The sequence below is a fragment of the Gobio gobio genome, assembly GCF_949357685.1.
Source record: "Gobio gobio genome assembly, chromosome: 24".
Taxonomy (NCBI): Eukaryota; Metazoa; Chordata; class Actinopteri; order Cypriniformes; family Gobionidae; genus Gobio; species Gobio gobio.
In genome coordinates this window covers 31,775,452-31,782,843 of record NC_137120.1, presented here as the reverse complement: position 1 = coordinate 31,782,843, position 7,392 = coordinate 31,775,452, and positions in this window count along the sequence as shown.

The window sequence follows — 7,392 nt, the reverse complement described above, 5'->3', positions numbered from 1 at the left end:
CAGATACAAGATAAAATCATCAGTAAACATTGGTAGAGTATATAAAAACAAACCAAGGTGGAAATAAACGTGCAGGTAAAGTTCCCGGTGAACATGGTAGAAGAGTTTAGACAGAGGGTAGTAGCTAAAGCTAACTTAGTTCTAAAAAAAAGTTCCTGGATGCGGTGTACTAGCTTTTACACATGCATTTTGTTATCTAAAGTTACAGTTTGCAAAATTCAACACGACAGCGATCAACTTGAGCTAAGTATATTGAGTATTTATCATCTCTACTAATGGTTCGCTAAGTGTATAACATTGTAACTTTATGCTAAGTAATGTTATGTTAGCTATATTAGGCAGCTACGTGTGCTAGTGAGACATGCTTCATGAAAACATAAACCAAAAAAATGTATAATCAAAATGAAAGATTACCTGTCCAGCAGAAATACAGCCTCTTGAACTCCTCAAACCAAACGGGTGCGCCAGGGTTTGCAAGGTTTTCACAACAAAATCCGCCCAATTGCTACTCAAAACTAGCCCAAAACAAGCCCAATCGTGTTTCTCCAGTAAAAATCGCATTTGGGGGGTAAAATATGTGTCTTTTGGGTAGGGCTGCATGCTAAAATTCGCAAATCCCGGGGCAAAATATCACATAATTGGGGTCGCTTCAACCCGCGGACATGAAAAACAGCCCGCGGCAACAGTGTTGAAGTAGCCCGACTTGGCAACACTGGGGTTCGCGCATGTGGGCAGATCCTGGAGCAAAAGCGGCGGTAGCCATGGTAGCGAGAGAGAGTGACAGTCACCCAAGCCAATCACTTGTTTCGGCCCGAACGAAAATAATGAGCGGTGTTTATTGCAGATTAAAAAGTCTAGAGTCACTCGATTTTTATACTCTCTTTTTCAGAGTACTTACATTTTAATTATGTATTGACATATAAAGAAAGTTTAAACAAATTTGGACAAAAGTGTTTTAGATCATTCTTACCTACCCTACCTTTAAATCTACAACATTTTTTAAAACATCAAATATTAGATCAAACTGTGAGCTGCTGCTCGCGATCGCGTCAAAGATCAGCCAAATTTCTACGTGCATCTTGAAAAGCGGATGTTTTAGTGCTGCTGTGTTTTTGTGCCATTTAGTGGTTTAAAGGAAATTAAAGTGTTTTTAGCCCCGTTGTACCCTTTGGGTTTGGACCAACTTGGGTGAGTAATATACAATGACAGGATTTTCTACAGGTATATTTTTTCCTATTTCAGCGTGTAGGTGCAAATATATAAATATATTCAGCTTAACGTTTACTCAGCTACATCCTCATGCTAGTCGCTAATGCGCTATAGGTTATTTGAGCTCCACTCTCACTCTTCCAGTCTTTAAATTCGTTGAGCCATCACATTGTGCCATGTGATTACACTGAACACCTTAGCACCGCAAAACACTCTCAGCAAGTCAAAGCTGATCAGATTGATGTGTACCAACTTTCCGCCCACTGTCATTTCTGCGGGATTGTTCTTGCTAGCGTAGGAAGATTCGCTCCCTGCTGGCACGATCCCAGAGGTCAAGCAATCACACAAAGCACCAGACTAGCCATTTGCAGCTTGAATACAGCGGAGAGATACCAGGTCACCGCAAGAGTGGCAGTCTCGCTTGGTTTTGTCTTCTCCTTCCTGTCTTAACCGGGGCTGATATCCGTCGCGAAGGTTGAAGGCTGTGCTTTCTTTGCTGATGGTGACTTTTGCGTTTGAGAAGCGAAGATAAGGCCAGGACGCTGGGTGATATTTCAGCCCCGTTATTGTCTTTGTGCTGGACACGATTGTTATCGATGCCCGGGGCAGCCAAGAAAAGGTCAGCCTCCCACTGCTCATATGAACATAATGAGGCTAAAGTCATTGTCGCGGATGCCATGTACACACACAGATGTAATGTCTCAATGTTGATCCTGGTCCATGAGTAAATGACAGTTCAACTGTGGGTAGGGCCTGGCCAAAATTGGCCTGGCACCCTTTTTCTCTGATACACATTGGCCACAATTATTGGCAATGTGTATTTTCCAAGATAACAGCTCTGAGTATTCTCCTTTAATGCCTGATGAGGTTGAAGTTCAGAGACCATTGCTCCATACAGATTCTCTCCAGATCATTCAGATTCCCAGCTGCTCTCCTCTTCAGTTTTCTATATGATTTAGGTCAGGGGACTGAAATGACCATGGCAGAACCTTAATTTTGTGCTCACTTACCCATTTTTGTGTTGATTTTGATGTTCGTTTTGGATCATTGTCCTGATGGATGATCCAGTCAAGGCCCATTATATGATTTCTAGTAGAAGCGGTCAGGTTTTGGTTTTTTATCTGTTGATATTTGATATAATCCATGATAGCGGAACAAGATGTCCAGCAAAAAAATAGGCCCACAACATTAAAGATCCAGCGGGCATGAGCTTTTTATCCCTGTTTGCACCAAACCCATCTGGTGGGTTTGCTGCCAAAAAGCTCTTTTTTAGTTTAATTTGACCATTGTACCCAGGCTTGTTTGAAGTTCCATTCGTGTCTAACAACTGAATATGCTTGAGTTTGTTTTCGGATGAGAGCAGAGGATTTTTTTATGACACCCTCTTTTTTATATTTGTTTTATTTTTTTTGGCTTTTTTTTTACTTTCTGACCCCAAGAAAATGGGGTTTTCAGCAATTCTCCATCTGTGATCCGTGGAGAGTCTTTGTCCACTCAAACTCTCCTCCTCGCCGTGCATTAGGACGATATAGACACATGTCCTCTTCCAGGCAGATTCGTAGCATCTTTAGTTGATTGGAACTTCTTAAAGGGGTGATGAACTGAGAAATCAACTTTCCCTTGAGCTTTTGATATATAAAAGGTCATGGTAATATAAGAATATCCTGTAAGTTTCAGAGCTGAAAACTTCCTTGTTAGTCAAAGAAAAGCTTTGATTGACACCAGGCCCAGAGAACGAGAGATCTCAGAATATGCGGATCTCTTACGTAATAGGACCTAGAAGCCGCCTCTACAGATAAATATGCTTCTGTAGCCCCGCCCACCGACTGTGTGAGTAGGCAAAAAAAATTTTTTATATGTGTTAGTTTTGCATAACAATACAGATCGTTTGAAATCTATTGATTACATACCTTAGCATGTTATTGAATTGGTTCACTCGTGATCGGACTTGTAGCGTTATGGGCCAGGCGCGAGTGTGTATGTCTCCGCGCAACGCGAGTGAGTGAGTGAGAGTGTGTGTGTGTGTGTGTGTGTGTGTGTGTGTGTGTGTGTGTGTGTGTGTGTGTGTGTGTGTGTGTGTGTGTGTGTGTGTGTGTGTGTGTGTGTGTGTGTGTGTGTGTGTGTGTGTGTGTGTGTGTGTGTGTGTGTGTGTGTGTGTGTCCGTGTCCGTGTCCGTGTCCGTGTCCGTGTCCGTGTCCGTGTGCGTGTGCGTGTGTGATTTAATCATTGTGTTTGTTTGATATTTTGCAAGTCCTAAATTTAAAAAAGCCAGTTCATGACACCTTTAATTATTGCCCTGGAAATGGGGATTTTTAATGCTTTAGCTATTTTCTTACAGCCACTTTCTATTTAGTGAAGCTCAACAATCTTTATCTGCACATCAGAACGATATTCTTTGGTTTTACTCATTGAGATGAATGATTAAGTCTTTTTTTTTTTTTTTTACCTCATATTTATACTCCTGTAAAACAGAAAGTCATTGCTGAACAATTTCATGTTCCTAGTCACTCTGGTGTACTAACATTTTTTAATATGAATGAGATTTTATCTGATAATATATATATATATATATATATATATATATATATATATATATATATATATATATATATATATATATATATATATATATATATATATATATATATATATATATATATACATACATACTGTACACACACAGAGAGAGAGAGAGAGAGAGAGAGAGAGAGAGAGAGAGAGAGAGAGAGAGAGAGAGAGAGAGAGAGATTAAAAATAGGTCTATACAATGTATTTAATTTTATATATTATATTAAAGGTAGGGTAGGTAGGATTTGGTTAAAAACTTTTTTTCCAAATTTGTTTAAACTTTCTTTATATATCAATACATAATTAAAATGTAAGTACTCTGAAAAAGAAAGTATGAAAATCGAGTGTCTGTAGACCTCTCACGACTGTTTTAAAGACAGCTCATTATTTCCATTCACTCCACCTTCTCCCTTCTGGGCTCTTTCCAAAGCCACGCCCCCAAAACACATGAACGCGCCACGCCGACTGCTCAGCTGAAAGACGCATTATTTACCTGAGACGAGCGGAGAAGAAGTGCATGTAGTGACATCATGTCAGAATCACATGTAATAAAAAATCTAACTTTATCATTATGAATATAAACAAATAAGTCAATGTCTTTTAGTACTCACTCTCAAGCTAGAATAACGATACTGGTAAAGTTTAAAATACACACACAACACAGTGTCTACGACACACACAGATACAAGATAAAAACATTGGTAGAGTATATAAAAACAAACCAAGGGCCGAAATAAACGTGCAGGTAAAGTTCCCGGTGAACATGGTAGAAGAGTTTAGACAGAGGGTAGTAGCTAAAGCTAACTTAGTTCTAAAAAAAGTTCCTGGATGCGGTGTACTAGCTTTTACACATGCATTTTGTTATCTAAAGTTACATTTTGCGAAATTCAACACGACAGCGATCAACTTGAGCCAAGCATATTGAGTATTTATCATCTCTACTAATGGCTCGCTAAGTGTATAACATTGTAACTTTATGCTAAGTAATGTTATGTTAGCTATATTAGGCAGCTACATGTGCTAGTGAGACATGCTTCATGAAAACATAAACCAAAAAAATGTATAATCAAAATGAAAGATTACCTGTCCAGCAGAAATACAGCCTCTTGAACTCAAACGGGTGCGCCAGGGTTGCCAGGTTTTCACAACAAAATCCGCCCAATTGCTACTCAAAACTAGCCCAAAACAAGCCCAATTGTGTTTCTCCGCTTTTGGGGGGTAAAATATGTGTCTTTTTGGTAGGGCTGCCTGCTAAAATTCGCAAATCCCGGGGCAAAACATCACATAATTGGGGTCGCTTCAATCCGCGGACATGAAAAACAGCCCGCGGCAACAGTGTTTGAAGTAGCCCGACTTGGTAACAGTGGGGTGCGCACATGTGGGCAGATCCTGTAGCAAAAGCGGTGGTAGCCATGGTAGCGAGAGAGAGTGACAGTCGCCCAAGCCAATCACTTGTTTCGGCCCGAACGAAAATAATGAGCGGTGTTTATTGCAGATTAAAAAGTCTAGAGTCACTCGATTTTTATACTCTCTTTTTCAGAGTACTCACATTTTAATTATGTATTGACATATAAAGACAGTTTAAACAAATTTGGACAAAAGTGTTTTAGATCATACTTACCTACCCTACCTTTAATAATTAAAGATCTATCTTTTATTACATTATATCAAATTACATATAATTGTTTTATCTTACTATTTTAATCATATGAATGCCATTTGATAATTCCATTTAATTTTTAATACTGTTTTATTATTTTTTTATTTTATTATTATTTTTAATATTATTTTATTATTTTGGATTAGACTGACCAAATAGACGTGAATGGTGTTTTCCTGCCACAGCGTTTGCTTATAATAATGTTGTTCGAATCATTTCAAAATCCACCGTGGTGATTGATTGATTGAATGAGTCTTCCTTGCTATGCCTGACTGACACGTTAATTGCGAGCCCACTTCTCGGAAAGTGAAGACTCGTGAAAAAAATAGCAGAGCTGAGAAATATCGCTCCATCTTCCTCCTCTTCCGTACATTATTTCAGTGTTTCATATCATCAGACTATAAAAGGCGCGCTCCGGCAGAAGCTTGTTTTTAAATACGGATGCATTCAGAAGAATAAAGACGCAGAAATCACTGGCGCTAGAAAGGCTTTCTGAGTCAGCGAGGCCTCTCGTATTGGTTGATCATGACTTCTCTCCCACTCAGCCTGAGTAGGTAGGAATCTGTGGGAGAAAGGAGCTTGTTGCTACTTTTCTTTGAAAACTGTTGAGGTTTTCATTTCAAGCCCCATCAAAGTTCCTCTCAGGGCCCTTGAGAAATCTCGAGAGGGAGCGGTGACAGCCGAGCGCCTGTGTCACATTGGAAATGAAAAGAGTTTGTGGGAACACATTAGAGAATAATAAACGTAATTGAACACCGAGGCTCCCACTTGGTCAGTGTCCTAATAAATATGGAGATGAGCTCATTCTTCGAGCTGAGAGTAAGTAATTGAATTTCCACCTGGACTTCTGGGGCTTTTGGACTTTGACGGTGCAGGTGCGACAGCCGAAGCAGGGATGTGGCATTCAAGCAGCATTGCGGAAATACTCAGCCGCCAAATAATCGAGCCTGTGAAAAGGCTGCCGTGGAGTGCATTAGCTTGGGTCACGGCAGATAGCATTTTTCATTGACACCTCTTGGTTGGAAAGCTAAGTAGCGCCAGGTTACGTCTTGATTTTTGAGTGACTTTGAGCATCTGTGAAGCAGGCAATCCTGTTGAGCTATGCCTGACGGATCTCCTTCACATGATCCACTTATGTCAAAGCATAGCATCTGGGTCTCCAAAGAGAGTGGCCATATCTTCCCTAGAATAGATCCTTCAGGCCCCCCTGTCAGGGGGTCGGGATCGGACTGTCTGTCTGTATTATTTTTTAACTATTATTAATTGATATATGTATATCATGGCTTATCAACAGCATACACATACAGCTACATACACTATATTGCCAAAAGTATTGGGACACCCCTCCAAATTATTGAATTCAGATGTTCCAATCACTTCCACGGCAACAGGTGTATAAAATCAAGCACCTAGGCATGCAGACACTTCTAGTGGAAAGCCTTCCCAGAAGAGTTGAAGCTGTTATAGCTGCAAAGGGTGGGCCAACTCCATATTAAACCCTACAGATTAAGAATAGGATGTCATTCAAATTCATATATATATATAGTGTGCATGTGTCCAGTGTGTCAGTCTCTTTCTGGTTCCCCGCAAAGTTCCTAATCAGCCATTAATGAGAAACAATTAACCATCCTAATCCTCCTAGCCAGCTCAAGCATGCATAATGAAAGGTCACAGGCAGGAGGTTCAGTGTGTCTTGAAGCCGGTCGAGGTGACTTTATCCAGACACACTCCGAAAGCTGGTTAGTGCAAGATTTGTAGTCAGAATCAATCAAGGTTCCTAAGATCATGATAACAGGAATGCTGCAAGCTTGAGTAATCAACTCCAACTTTAAAGCAGGAGGTCTTTGAAAACCAAGCCTCTCATTTCTGACTGATGGACCTGAAATCAAAACTTGAAGTCACAGAGTGCCGAATCAAATTAGATTTTCTTTTTAACTCTGATTTTCTCATGCACG